General features: G+C 38.1%; 1 protein-coding gene across 14 annotated transcripts in view; it reads right to left on the reverse strand.

Annotated features, from left to right (window-relative positions):
* RAF1 (Raf-1 proto-oncogene, serine/threonine kinase) overlaps positions 1-15,655 on the reverse strand; it is an 80,653-nt gene that overhangs the window by 28,526 nt on the left and 36,472 nt on the right. For 6 of the 14 annotated variants that reach the window (XM_074603019.1, XM_074603022.1, XM_074603017.1 and 3 more), the window contains exon 2: positions 5,961-6,016. The exons of 7 other annotated variants lie outside the window; for them this stretch is intronic. The gene's annotated coding sequence lies outside the window, so the exon portion shown is untranslated. Of the gene's footprint in view, positions 1-5,960; positions 6,017-13,815; positions 13,831-15,655 lie in introns of those variants that run through there. One more of the 14 variants, XM_074603015.1, reaches the window with a different exon arrangement.

Genomic DNA, 15,655 nt, shown 5'->3' on the forward strand with positions numbered 1-15,655 from the left:
GAAACCCAGACAGCTTGTCCTTTCCTCCTCTTAACTTCCCCACTATGGGGAACCCCACTTCATGTCACCCTTCTAGGTATTTCATGAGACAAACAAGAAGAGGCGCTCAATTGGGTTTCTCTGCTGAGTGAGTTGAGATAAGGAATAGCAGGGCAACCATCACAACCTCCTTGTTGTCACTGCTGACTTAAGTTCACAACACCCTAACGTTACAGCCTTTATATTTAGTATTTTGACATGCTGCCAACATTTCCTGAAAAATTCAAGAGAAAACAGGAAATGAATGAAAATTCAAACTTGCACCTTGACAAAAGTGAAGTTTCATACCAAAAAAGGTACTCCCCTGCTCAAACGGTGCTCTCTTGTCCAAATATGAAAAGCCTACTGCATACTGCAGGAGAGCCTACTAGAGAAGAGCACAGAAACACATTCTGAAGTTGTTGTACACACAGTCAGAAAAACATATAGACAGCAACTGCTACCAGCCGTAACGAAAGTACTTGCTTCCTCACCTCAGCAGGCAAATTTAAGACATGCCATCCTCGGCTCTCCTTCCTGCCTAAACTGAAGGCTACGGGTGCTACTGACACACTTCGAGAAGGAGCCACCATTGACAGGAGAAGGTGAGAACTTAGCTCAGATCTGGCCTGAAGTGGACAAAAACCTGCAAGTGGCCTGAAGGTGGAGGGATAGAGGAGAAGAAAAGTTGAGTTTAAAAGATATTCATGGTCTCATGGGGAGAGACAGGGAATCCATGATGAAAAGTTGCTAAACCTGCTCTTGGCATCCATGGTTGGGCATGCAGTTGGTAAGGTGGAGCTTCCTGAAGAAACAGGAGTAATCAATTATCCTGCTGCTGACTTTCGCAACTATTCAGAGGCAACCCTCAGGTGGGATGACAGGGGGCTCCAGGTCCTCAGAAATAGCTCTTCACTCAGGCCAAGAAGAATCTAGTCAAGAATACTTCAATTCTGATACTGCATGGGCCGCCACTGGACACGTTCACTTCCCAAACCTACTCACTGCTCTTATTCCAAATTATTACAATTATGGAAGAACAGAGACAGTATAAAAGCTGCTTCTTAAGGAGTAATTTACGAATGAATTACACTTTTCCCCTGCCCTCTAGTGTAAAGAAAGCTAGCTTAAAAATTTATATGAATATATACAAAAACATCCACTTTGAACTCAAACAGCTCACTGCACAGATACAAGGCAAGAGAATTAGCATGGCAACTACACGATCAGCTTTGAACTGACAAAAAAAACCCAAACAATCATACAACATAATATTGCACATACACACATGATTTCTAGCTTGTACACTGAACACAGAACCAAGCACAACAGCAGAAGACAACAGACAGACTATTTCACGGGAAACAGGTTAGTGTGTCCACCTTCGGGCCACCTTCTGTTCTAAAGAGAAATTAAATTTAAAATAAAGGAGGAAAGATTTTACAGTGATGCCTTCATAAATACATAATTCTTAGTTTGTCTATTCCAGAAAGTCTAGCTTTTCTCCTTTAAATTAGTTACACGCATGTTTCTGAAACATAATTACCAGATATTAGATTTGTGTTTATGCCATGCTCAAATGATCCATTGCCAGATGAATGTTTTCATACATCTTTCTAAAGTTTTTAAAATTTTTCTTCCTGCAACTCTTCACTTTCATGAAAATGACTTTGAACAGCCTGTCTACAACCGAAGAACTGCAACAGCAGCATTCAAAGAGTATTTTAAGATATTAAAGCATGAATATATCAGTCCTCTTGTAGGTCCGGTACTGCTAGGAAACCGATACTGATTTGTTTCATATTAAACACTCAATATGGGCAGAAAAAAAAAATCTCGTGCTATTCCTCCACCTCCCACAGGTATACTGCACATTGCGACCAAGATGGCACTTTTCATTAGTACTCTTTGCATAGATCACAGATAATTAGTCATTTTGAACAAGCATTAAAACCGAATGCACAGAACAGCTACACCACGCGTCCATCTGACAGTAGCAAATTCCTAGAGATCATTCACTCGTATCCACTCAGATCACACACTCTTACCATTCATTCATATCCAAAAGACACTTTAAATTAAATTTCCATAACTAGCAAAAAGCATTTAGTCTGAACTGTTAAAAACTTCAGTCTGTCTCCCTAAGGAATGCTGGAATTGGTAATGAAGAAGCCTGGAATTTCACAGGATACAAAGCTAAAGCTAAACTCCTCTCAGTACAGAGTTTAGGTGCCTTGCCCTTTCCTTTATTTCTGAAACAAACACCAAAAGCTTCCAAAGAGAATGTAAATACAGTTCCACCTCCCAACACACACACTGCCATTTTTATCCACACAAACAATTAATAGTAACAGTCACATTTAATGAAATACATACACAAAGACAAAACACTGCAGAACAAAACCCAGAATCCATTTCAAAAGGACCACTGTTGTTAGACAATATAAGTTTTAAAAGTTGCTTATAAGAAAAATTTTCATCTCTGACACAAAAAGATCAGTAATACATTTAACTGTTCCCCTCACATAATTCTCTATTGATTGACTGCATGAGTGACCAGTTGTCTGGGGAACAAAAAGAAACCCACGCCAAACAAGTATCTACTGTGATATATTGCAGTAGTTTTTAAAAGTAGTTTTTCATAGCAGTAGAAGATAAATATGAAACCATTTCTATATTAATAAATAAAGCTGTGATCCATGTAAACATAAATGCAGGGCATGAGTTAGGATCAGTCTAACAACCAGATCTCTCAAACATCCACAAGGTTGGTGTTTTTCCCTCAAATGTCCTTCATTTTGAGACTGACGTCAAAAAGCAAGCTCCCCCCTAACAGAACTGGAAAAAAAAAACCAAACCAAACACTAAAAATTAACATGAGGAAATGTAACTGTTCAGCAAAAAAACGCACAAAACACACACACACAAACCAAACCCAAAACCCAATGAATACTGAAAGATTACAATACAATTTCTGCCTCAGTTCTGAACTTGGAAGTATCTCTTCTCATCTTTGTCTCCACTTTTCTGAACCATTCATTTCTTAGACACTACTTCAGCCATTACACTGCTAATGTAACTTTGAAGTATTTAAGGAAAAAAATAACATTGGTTTTCCAACAACTGGGCTCTACAGTAAGGAGGGCGCAAGTAACTCTCAGTCTGACACACTTTCAGCTTGATTAATCTGTTGTGAGATTAACGCCTTTCTGTATTTAAGAGTAACTTTCAGAGCAAAATTTTGGTTAGTAAGCATAGACCAAGTCATACTACTTGGCTGTAGTAGGCTGTGCTGTGGGCTCTGGTCAGTAGGTATTTGTCACCAAAACTACCTGCACCTTTGGCCCCTCTGTGCCTGCTCTCCTCTGCTGATTAGAATGGCTCCAGGCTACTTTTTTCCTAACCAATTTTTAGGAAGATCTGTTTGGTTTGTCCTTTCCACACAGATCATTCCCATGTCAGTCACCCACCTCTTTCCACAAGAAATTTCTAAGTTGAAATGCAGAGCTCTGTAAGTTTCCTTACAAAACCTGAATCCCTTCATTAGAGAAACATGAGCACTGAACACTCTGCTTGTATCTAAAAGAGTACAAAGGGACAGAGAATCCAAATCCTTCCCTTTCCCAAAGCAATAAAGCAATCCCAGGTGAAAAGAAAAATGCAGCAGGTGTTTTCAACCACTCAATCAGAACTTCTTTAAATTTTAGTTAAGTACTGCTGCTGAGTTTATATAAATTCACAAAAAAGTTTATTAAATTGCTATTAAAACATCTATGAAAGGAAAGTAGACAAATTTTGCGCATACCTTTTGTACAAGTTTTGCTAACAAAGCACCAGAACTCTATGTTATGGAGTAAAACCTTGACGTCTTTTAGTATAATAATTTATATTTTTTATCTTATAATCAAAATTAATAAATATTGAGAGGTGGTCACTCAAATGTTTTAGATGTGTTCTGTTCACATTAGGAAGACTATTAAAGCTGCAGTGATATTTAACACGTCCTAATTTTTTAATTTGGTAAATTCAAGTGCATTACTAGAAATAAAAAGCATACTGAACACTACTTTCTTATATCTGATTGTATCAGAATCACCTTAAATGATACTCTTGTCATGCTTAAACTTGTTTCTTCACCATAATGTTAAATTCTTCACAACAGAATCCTCCAAAGAAAAATTTGCAAAGACAGATCTTTAAAGCGGACCTTGCATTGCCGAATTGGGACTATGAGTTTACATGTGCATTGACATTACACAGACGAGACACTTTGGACAAGCATTTTCTCCCCCAAGTCCTTCTGGACATACATTCTCAGACACGTGCCTATTTGCATTCTGAACTTGCTCATGCTTGAATTGTTTCAAGTATGGTTGAAAGCCCCAAACTGTGTTTACTGTCGCCTGGAACTCATCCACTTTACAGCAAGGATGAAAAAGTTACTCAAATGTCAGCAATCCACCAAATGCCCTTCCCACACAAGTTCTCAAGGATTAAACAAAAGTGACCAAGAATCTCAGCACAAAGAATTACTGGCTCTGTCCTCCCTCAGTTGCGTGTAGTAACTGAAGTAACACTGAGGACATCACCACTGAGAACACACCAGTCTTTAAACCAGCCTCAGTTTTGCTGAAGAGGAACACAGCCTGAGATAAGGTTATTCAAGTAACTGCCGGGAGCTGCTAGTTACGCAGGTTAACTGTACAGCTCAGACATACCACAGTTACTGGTAAAATACCGTTGCAAAATACCAGACAATGCTAGATTATCTGCACAGTTAGACAGACTAGGTTGCAGCGATCCAGCCAATTCAAGAGTTAGGTGTTCTCTGCATTCACTCACGGCAGCTTTAAACTAATAAATTCAGTTTCTTAAATGCGGGCTCTGCGCCAGAACCAGCAGTGCCACTGGGAGGTCAATACTGCAGTTCTAAGAGCCTGGGCATGGAAACTACGTACAGATCGTCGGGAGGGCAGGGAATAGGGGCAACAGCACCAATAAACTTTTGGAAGAGGCCTTGAGATATTTTTCTGTGAGAAGATAAAACAAATGATTCTCCCTTATATTTTATAATAAAGTGCACCTGGAAATAGCTGAACATACGTTTCTGCAATATGAACTAAATCTAACATGATACTACTTCAGTATTTTAGTAACAAACTGCCTGGACGGCTCTACTAACTTTATTTTATTGTTTCCTATGGTATTTGCAAAGAAGTCTGCATGAAATGGCAAATAACAACTGAATGTAATCAGAAATTACAGATTGTGTACAAGCAAAATTACTTAGACTACGTCAAACATTTACTGTCCTGAGTGCCTCCAAAAAAATTATGCTGCATTTTAATTCTATCTTACGTTACCTTACTAAATACATCTATGAAATTACAGTTCTGGTTTGGGTGGGTTTTTAACTATTTAACAAAGTGCCAGAACAGACTTTTTGTTTCAGAGGCACAATCTCAGAAAAGAAAAAAAAAAGAAAAGAGGAAAAAAAATAACAAAAAAGTGACCCCCAGTTGTACGATAATATCACAGACATGATTTACATTAGGTCTGGATTATTCACAACAGACGTGTAGTTGTGTGGAAAGGCAAATGCTATTTGGCAACGACAAGCAAATATCAAGATCTAAAGTTCTAAACTGAGGAAGGGCTTTCCCCCTGCAAAGTAAATATTCATGGAGACTTACTAAAGTAAGAGCATAAGTTAAACATACACTTCTGATAAAGCAAACACTGAAACAACGGTAGGTATCATATCAATTTTGTGGAGTTTTTAAAAAAACCAAAAAGCAAATTTTAGCAGCAGTGAAGGAATGTGAGCACAGAGCTCGTTGTGGTAAGCCTCCCTTCCCCCAGGAAAGACCCAGGGGCCTCAGAAGCAGGAATGGGGCAGGGTACGGAGAATGGGAAAGATAACCAGGGAAACTTAGTTATACCTTTTGTTTTCCTTTAAGCAAATGAAGTCCTATGACAAAAGGATGAAGTACATCATCTGTGGAAGGTAACACAAAAACAGAAGATATTTACTATTTTAGTAGACAAACTTACACAACATACGAAATTAATAACCAAAACATTATTTTGTAAACCACATCAAAAGTAGAGTTAATTTATCATCCTTCTACTGTTACAAGTTTTCAGGGCCTCCTAGTCTTTCATTATTTTATGTAACATTTCAGTGTAATGAGATGCACTGTGTAAGGCCAGACTGCATGACAATCAAACGCTACCCCAGCTCAACATCATCTCATTCTTATTCAAGAATATCATAAAATTCTTTTCCATCTAAAAATTCACTACAGTAAAAATTAAGTACGCGTTGAATACTTTCTTCTCAGACATCAGTTTCTGACTTGTACATAGAAACACCTTGCTGACTCACACATGTTATGACAAATCTTGGATCCAAAGCAAACAAACAAAAGTAATATGAAGCTATGCCTCTGAAGGATACCTGTATCTTCCATATAAGCATTAACTGTAAGAGGAAGAATTCCTATGGAAGCTGAAGAAGTCTTGATTAAAAAAATGGAAGCTCAGATTAGTTAAAGAAAGAAGCATGCTCAAATATACAAAAATATTCACTAGATAGTAAATGGTAAAATGCTTTCTTACCCAAAGTTCTCATCCTAATTAGCAACTCCTAAAACAATCCTATGCAGAGATGATTAGAGAAGGCAAAGATGCAACACAGAGAGTCCCTGAGGCTGCAAGGGACCTCTTGAGATGATTTAGTTCAACCCCCCTGCTCAAGGGCTGCGCAGCACCGTATCAGTTGGGTTTTGAGCATCTCCACAAAAACAGGCTCCACGGCCTTTCTGTGTGACCTGCTCCAGTGTTTGCCCACCACCACAAAAGAAAGGGTTTTCTCATGTTCAGATGCAGATTCATGTGTTTTAATTTGTGCACATTGCCTCTTGTGCTGTCACTGGGTACTAGTGAGAAGAGTCTGGTATCCTCTTCATTCCCTCCCATCGGTGTTTTTATACACGTTGATAGGATCCCCCGCACAGCTTTCTCTTCCAGCTGAACAGTCCCAGCTTCCTCACCTCTTTCTTCATACAAAATACAAGAAAGTGCACATAAAAAAAATTCAAGGAGAGGTCTTGCATCCTAGCTCACTTTTGGTTAGAAGTATCCTCTCTCCTGTATACAGCAGGTAGGAAAAAAAAAAAAAAAAAACAAAACAAAACTGCAATGATTTTACCCAAGACAGCAAACTCCCAAAGACTACCAAGAAACCAGAAGAATGCTTTGGGATCTCCACCTTGAGCCACGTAGTAATTTTAAAATTAAAACCTACTTACAGTCTGAACTGTACATTTACCCTGCTTACTAACTTGTGTACCTCTCTACAGCAAACATTTAGGAATGTGACACACAAAATACTGTGAATATGGTTTCCACCATGGAAAAAGATGGCAGGGAGACTGGGGAGAAGGGAGGAAGGAATTCTGTCTTCCGCACACCGGAGAAAAAGCTGAGAACTTTAGTTCTGATGGAAGACAACCAGTCAGCAATAATGATATATTTAGGAAATAATCCACATTAAATTAAGAGGGAGGAGGTGCTGTTTGTCTGTTTATTTTTTAACTGATTACATTACTGAGGAATAAGGTGTGGAAAGTGATGTGACCAGAAGGTAAGTGGGGGCCAGAAGCAAAGAAAAACAGGGAAGATCAAAAACACCATAAGAACAAGCAGAGGACCAGAGAAAGACATCCTCACAGCAACCAATATAGGCATGGGGGGTGAGGGGGAAGTGTTGGGGTTTTGTTTTTTAAAAGTAGCTGGGTTGACAATTAGCAAACTGATAAAAACAAAGATACAGTTATGATCCTCGCATTTAGCTAAGAGGTCAAGAGATTTTTAAAGACTGGTTCCTGAGGAAAACAAGAGCTAAAAACTGATCTGAAAAGAGTCTGGGACAAACTTTGAGAAAATTAGTCCAGTCAGTATGACAGAAAACGTTACATGAGAAAGAAGAGAGAAAACTAACAGGGAGGGGTAGAGGTTTTACAGACTGAAAACCAAAAGCATTTTTATTGTGAAATCAGCCAGAAGGAAAAGGAATGTCATATACAAATCAAGAAGAGAGGGCATAGCATAAAACAAGTGTGACGAGTTAAAAAAGCAGCAGGTACAATATTTCTACCTGCAAACAAAGTAATAGCTGTAAAGGAGTAAAAATCACGTATTTCTCTTGACAGGTAAGAGATACACGAAAACCAAAAAATCAGTAAGAACAGTTGCTAACGGCGCTGGCAACAAGGAGGGTTTAAGAAGCAAAAGAGTTGACAAAAATACCAGCTGTTATTGCGGACGGGAGACTCAATGAAACCTGAGCAGTAGAATTGTTCACCTAAGACAATGGCAAAGCCGAGGGAGAAGAAAACGACTCTGCGCTGGAGGAAGTTTGCCTGCTCACAGGATTTCCACCTGAGACACTGCCCACTCCAGAGAAGGAGCAAGGGAAGCAGGTGTTCTGGGAGGGGAACGCTGACCTCGCACGAGTTCATCCCTGATCACACTTCAGCGTCAAACCTCTGCTTCTGAAAAGTTAAAAATTCTGCTACAAATATACACCGAACTGCACAAGCAGCCAGGACAAGAGTTTGAGAACAGTTTTAGAATGACACTTTTGTATTTCAGTGTTGTCCAAGTCACTTTTGAACTAGATGCTGGCAGTTTTAGAAAATACACCTGGACAATATTGTATTTAAGATTAGATAATCACAAAAGTTAGACATTTCAGTGCTGTCATACATCTGCATATGTGATATCCTGTATGTGGTACTTCTACAACTGAACCCCACTGTTAGACTGTTACGGCATTCTTGCTGTTTCCTCTACCTTTTACTACAATCAGTTTGGTAGATACGGCTACTTTGTCACTAGCAATGCTGAAAATCTATTCACAGGAAAAAAAACCATTAAATTCATTTTCTATTGTGTGAAGGAGCCATCAACTTAAAATTTAATCAAAATCAGCCAGGCTTTTTAGAAGTTATGACAAAACCCTCCTACTGCACCTATTCCTGGGCTACACCATTAATTCCCTGTCTTTAAAAATCACATTGCCTATTTAAAGTCTCCACATGCAAAACTGAGAAAGACAAAACAATCAATACACAAAGGAACCCAAAATTTAAAAAAAACCCTCTGACAGACATAAAATATGCAAACAAAAGTGAAAGAACATCTTAGAGTGGCAGCATTATTTCTGGTGACAGAAGAAAAAATATGTTCAAACGTAAGACAATTTTAGTCACAATCTGCCTCACAATTTTATTGAAAATTTTCTTCAGAGCATACAGTGCTTTTGTAAAACAAAATAATTCCAGGTACTGTCCCGTAATTTAACATCACAAGGGCAGATCTTACTGGAATGGGTAAAAATAGCACTAGTGAACATGCCAAAGGGGAGTCTTTCCACTCTATGGCCAGCGCTTAGATTGCAACATCAGCTGGCTCTCTTTTTATAACCTCTCGATTGCCAGTGAACAAGTTACACAGTCAACTTAAAAGGTTTGAGAAATCTAAGAGTAAGCTCTGGAACTCACTTTCAGCTGAAATCAATCCACGTATCACTCTGACACCAATGCTTTGTTTCAGCACGCTGTTATTGCCTGTCTAAGCTTTATACTTGCTTCTAAAGCATTTAATGCAGATGAATGATGTAATTCAGAATACGGTTTATTTTTTGTTAAATGTCAGCATAAAATTAGAGGCTTGCACACTTTGTTGTTTCTTTTGGCTGCGACACATTCTGGAAGCTCCTCTACTACATTCTCTCACAGCTGCACATGTGCCATCCTCCAATGAACCCCTTTTGGCCCATTTCTGCAAACACACCCCTTCGACTCCAACCATCCTCAAACAACCATTCCCAGCACCTGAACTCTAGGTGGGGTTCTTCCCATGTTTCCACGCAAAGATAACAACCGTCACAATATGAACATTCAAAACTATTAGACCGGTGATCAAACGGAGACAGAAATGTTGTTTTGCTAGAAGAAATTCATGCTTCTTCGCCAGCAGCTTGACTTGGAGAGGACTGAAATTGCTTAGCTTTCTAATTAGGTGCAAGGGAAACCAGTATCCTCCCATCTTCAACACCACTAACAAGTCTCTGCCTGCTCATGCCTACAGATTGGTATTGATTGGACACGGCTTTCAAAAGTTATTGGAGAGGGAGATAGGGAGGGCAAATAAAGCTATGAAAAAAGCAGGACATCACTCAGCTTGCACAGTTACTGTTGCATTTTTCCCCTCATTCTAAGAAAAACCAAACAATCATCATATATCTTTAACTCTCCTTAAGTTTGAAAGTGCTGACATAATCAAAAATGTTTCTTATTTGCACACAGTGGCCCCGGTACCATGCGTCTATACAAAGAAATATACATAGCTCTCACATACATTCAGAAGTAGAGAGTTTAGACACATTTGCTATACTTAATAGACGAGTTTTACAATACCAGTTTTAGAAAAAAACCTTGAAATTACATGAGGTGCACAAATCAAGAACAGATAAAAAAATTATTTTAATGGGATTATGAAACAGATTATACCTGAAGGAATTAGAATTCTATCAGAAATTATCAAAATAAGGAAAATATTTACCTGACAGTAATCTTGGAATTAACAATTGCTAGGTAAATTCTGAACTTCTGAAATTCTAAAAAAGGTCTTTTAGAACCTGAAGCTGGAGTCACATCCTACATCTTAAATATGATCAACTTTCAGTGAAACTTAGATCACAGTTTCTAAAACAAAGTTTAAAAAACCCACCCAAGCGTTACTGTGTATCAAAATACACCTTGCCAACTGGAACCTAGAGAGGTAATTACAGGCTCTTTCATCTCCACATTAAGTGGCATTAAAGTCCACCTTACTTTTTCTTTTACAAGAAATTTATAAAAATATTGTACTTTCTATGATAATCATTTGGGAATAACGTAACTAGCATTTTTTGGGTAGCAATAAATTAGGAATCTAAAAAAAAAGTTTAAAATATTATTAACTAGTAGTTTTTCTTCCAGCAACATTGCCACCATTGAAGCTTGCAGTCTAATGGTCCTCCCTACATTTGCTCTAGTACTTTGCAGGACTATTCCTCTGTGTTCCTACGTTTCTGTAACAATTCCATGCAAACACAAGGGAGTACACGTACTTCACCTGTTTCACTATGCTTCCTTCAGTTTCACCAAGAAACTCTTATGTAAAATCTCACACACAGTTTCTTCTACACAGGGAAAATTACAGAATAAAGCAAAAAGAATGATCATTTACTTGTTTGTCCAACAAGCGGTCACAATGGGGGAGATATACTTCATCTCTTCCACAGGTAGGAAGACAGTAGAGAGAGCAGAGCCTTTTGTGGTACCCTAATAGAAAAAAACCACTCTAGAAACCACTGAAAGCATGACCAGACTTTGAGCAAATACTGCTTGAAAAAACTGTTTGAGAATGGAACAAGAAAGTGGAATATGCAAAACCCAGCACTAATTACTGATAGAGAGGGACACATACTGGAAGCAAATGACTAGCAAAATAAAAGACATTAGAGAAAAATAAAAAGGAAGATTAGTCATATATTAAAGTTTCTTGATATATACCTAAATGTTAGCCCTACAAAGGCATTAAAGACATCTTTCTGCTAGTTGTGCACTACCTTACATCTCCCCCCCTTGCTAGTCTCTCCAGCTAGGTGTTCCTAAAACACTCATTTTCAAAACTCTAGCTTGAAAAATTTATGTAACAGAAGACTGTAATGGGGGCTCTGAGCCATTTTTTAAAGCCTAAGCCTCTGAGCCAGCTTTAATTAATATGGTTAACCCCACGCCACACCCAGCTGCAAGTTAGTGAAGCAACCTCCCTCTAGCTTGTGAACTAAAAATATACAAGATGTCTCAACTGCTCTTAACCGATACTACGTATTTCAATTGGAATGCAAAATTAATTAACACCCTTTTGTCAGCTGTTTGTCAGAAATGAAGTATTTAAGGGTCAAACCAATAGCGAGCATGCAACATCAGCTGAAATCTGAAATGAAGCCATGTAACACAGGAGTAAGAGAAAACCAGCAGCGATCGCGTAATCAACCCAACATTTGCAGAGCCACAACACAGTAAGCAAAATGATCCCACAGAGCAATGAGACCGAGAACAACAACAACATCATAAAAAAGGGGTTTATATCAGAAGAGCTGGAGATACAGGTCCTGTTTGCAGATTTTCTGATGAGTGCTAAGAAACCAAGGCAGAGTGACTTACACCCTCAACACACGCACCCATCATTTGCAAGGCAATTCTACAACTCTTTTGCCTGAAGTTAAAACCAATCAGCTTTGATTTAACTGCGCTACTGCTCCGCTTCATTTAGGCGAGTGTGCAGGATACCTTTGGAACAGGCACAGGAGACATGGCAGAGCACGGACACACCTGCAACTGCAAACAAATCTAGCCACCCCCATTTGTCACCCTATTGTCCTACACCAATCCTGAGTTTTTCTGCATCAAAATCTTAGCTCTAAAAAGCTTGTCATTCCCCACAAGCAAGCAAAAACCTCTGGAAAATATATAAATTCAATCATATTGACTATGTCACTTACAACCCTGAAAAAAGGATACTCACTTATGTAAATATTCTACTTATTAATTATCAGTTATAATTCTTAGCCTTGAAGTTTACCAGGAAAATGCTTTACTCGTTTACAGATGGCTCAAGAACAGCACTTTGTTTATCCTCATCTACTGTATGCATTGCAGCATTTCAGTACACAAGATGACCATATTCTATTAAACTGTAAAAGGTCAGCACACGCTGCTGCAGTAAAATCAACTTTGTGTAAAACAGATGACATTTCTAGTACAAACACAATATTCAAGTCACTAAAGGAATAAACGTGCGCCAGCTGCTTTTCAAAGCAAAATTGTTGTTTAAAAAAAATAGTGTACGCAGCAAGAGCCAGCAGAGCACTGAGAATTATGCACAGAAGTTTGTCCAAAACAGACTTTCTTTTCAGAAAAACTAGGAACATCACTAAATACCTATCTGGATTACCCCTGCAGAATAAGCTGTATTTACTTCATGCTGTCTCAAAACTCATGAGCTAATGCACGCTCAGTGCTAAAATACCTTGTTAATTTGCCATAAAGCTAGCATTTTTACCTGACTTCCTAGTGTTGTACCAACTCTTCTTTCAATTCATTTCTAGAGCTGACAAAACGTTTCCACAAGTTATTCAATATGCAATGGATATATTTCATACTAGAAAATACTGAAGGCTTTTGCACAAGCAATTACACAAAATCAATCAAAATTGGTACAATGCAGATGTAAACACAGCTGCTTGTTTACGAATTAACCTCATGTGAAACTTACTGAAATCGTCCTTAAATTAACACACTTGAAATTTTAGTTAAATCACAAATTCTAATCTTGCTTTGACTATGTTTGTTACTTCCAAAGTAAAGGTAATTTTGACTTATACAGTTTGATGGTTTTATGAGAAATGGAACTTTCACTTCTATTTCTCTTCACACAGTTACACAGTCTTTAGATTTTTTGTACTTTTAAGTTAGAAGATGGTCCAGGAACTTATTTCTTACAAAGCAATCATCCTTTTCAATTATTCATTTGTTTCAAGCTGAATTTGCAGGGAAGTTTTGGAAATTCACCTGCACAGAAAAAATGCTACCCTTGTTTCCTAGGCAACTGGTCTTAAGTTCTCACGCCCCCCAGCTGTCCTTCTGCCTCTCCTCCAGCAACTCTTGGAGACATTACCTTATTTCAACTGAACAGTTAGGTAGAGGCATCAACAATATGAAATTCCCACAGGCTATGGAAATAGGAAGCCAAAGTATGGAAGAATCCTTCGCTCTCCCAGTCTCTTCATCAACCCTTTGGTGTGGCAGCTGCAGTAGCACATCACCACCAAGAAATGCCCTTTCTCTTGCCCAGCGGGCAAGCCTAGAAGGTAGACAAGCAACATACGAACAGAGGGGAGAGGAGGAGAAAAAAACCTTAAGGAAGGTAACAGCAAAGATGGGGAAGTAAGAGGTGCGAGAGGTATTACTAAAGTGTGGCAAAGGGAACAACTGAAGGTGTCACAGAAGAGCAAGATAATATATTTGCAGCAGAGATGGTCAGAGACCCAAATACAAATTGGTACCGAACTAGACTTTGTTAGTTCATTTGCTCTCAGAAATTTATTAGGAATATAAAAATAATTCATGCATTCTGTATCTGTAACACAAAAGTGAATTTATCAGCACAACTCCTGCAATTATACACAGTAATTTGAACTAACAGCTGTTGGTTCTCATTTCCTACAGAAGTTTAAGAACCAACAGTTCTGATCTCAATTTAATTTGTTTTCCAAGACAGAAAACAAGGAAAACTTGTTTTTTCCTCAACTCCTGGTTTCCCAACAATGAAGGAGCCAAATAAACTGGGGGGAGGAGGGGAGTATATGTCCCAGAAGAAACTAGTGCTGATTTAGCATACCAAGAAGTGCTGACCAATGATTTCCATGGGTCATGTTTGTGGTTTATGAAATATGAGTTATTTTAATAAGTTGTAGTAAGTTCAGGCCCTGAGACAGCAGTAACTTCACATGTAATTTGAATAGACTTTGTTGTTGTTAAAGAATAAAAATGGAAAATTTTATGTACACACCAAAGGCGTTCAATTGGAAAAAAAATAAATAAAGTTTTATATCTTCTTTGGAAAAAAATAGGTATTTTCTCTGCTACTTCCAGATTTTCTTTCAAAGCAGGTTAGTCAGCAGTGTTGCACAGTAAGTTGTCCAGTCCTGAAGATATTAAGTATGGCAACAAACCATATGAAAAACACATTCCAGATTTCTGAAAGCACCACTGCTACAACCCGAGTAAGCTAATTCACATCTGATTTAATAATCTAAGATTAAATTGCTTACCATATTAACCAGTCATCCATTTAATGAACATATATACAGATACATGCCTTTTTTATGATTAATTGTAGCCTTAGGATTTACCTACAGAAAATTCATTAAAGCAAACTAAATTAAAGCCACTTCCATTCTGAATGGGTGTCCGCACAACAGATTTAACTGAACTGCCTGAAGTTAACTCTCACACTCACCAATTCAGTCTTTTCTTCTGCACCAACACTGTAGACATATCCTAAAGGATAAGCATGTCCATTCAAATTATATCCTAGTTTTACCCAACGTGGTGATCCTTTAGGCAATATTTGGAGCCAAGCTTTTCAGAAACATTAAAACAAAAGACATTTTAAATAAGTCTTTTGTACAAAGACAAATATTTTAAGTTGGCTTTAGTTTTTGAAGAATCTTAGTTTTACTCCACTACAGACCCTTCTTGTTTTGCATACCTACGACAACCTGCAATTGCATCTGGAATGCACGCTGCGCTGTAGCAATTCCACTACAACTGGTTTTGAGGTCTCACTGTCCCAAGTAAGGTCCCTGTATTTATGGATGGCACTTAAAGGCTAAGAAGAAAAAAAAAAAAATCTACACAAACTGTTTATCCTGATGTTGGCAAGACGAACAATGGACAAGAGATGTGTTGCTGATAGCACAGGCAGGTTTATACTTATATAAAGCTAAAATATA

The sequence above is a fragment of the Larus michahellis genome, chromosome 10, assembly GCF_964199755.1.
Source record: "Larus michahellis chromosome 10, bLarMic1.1, whole genome shotgun sequence".
NCBI classification, from domain to species: Eukaryota; Metazoa; Chordata; class Aves; order Charadriiformes; family Laridae; genus Larus; species Larus michahellis.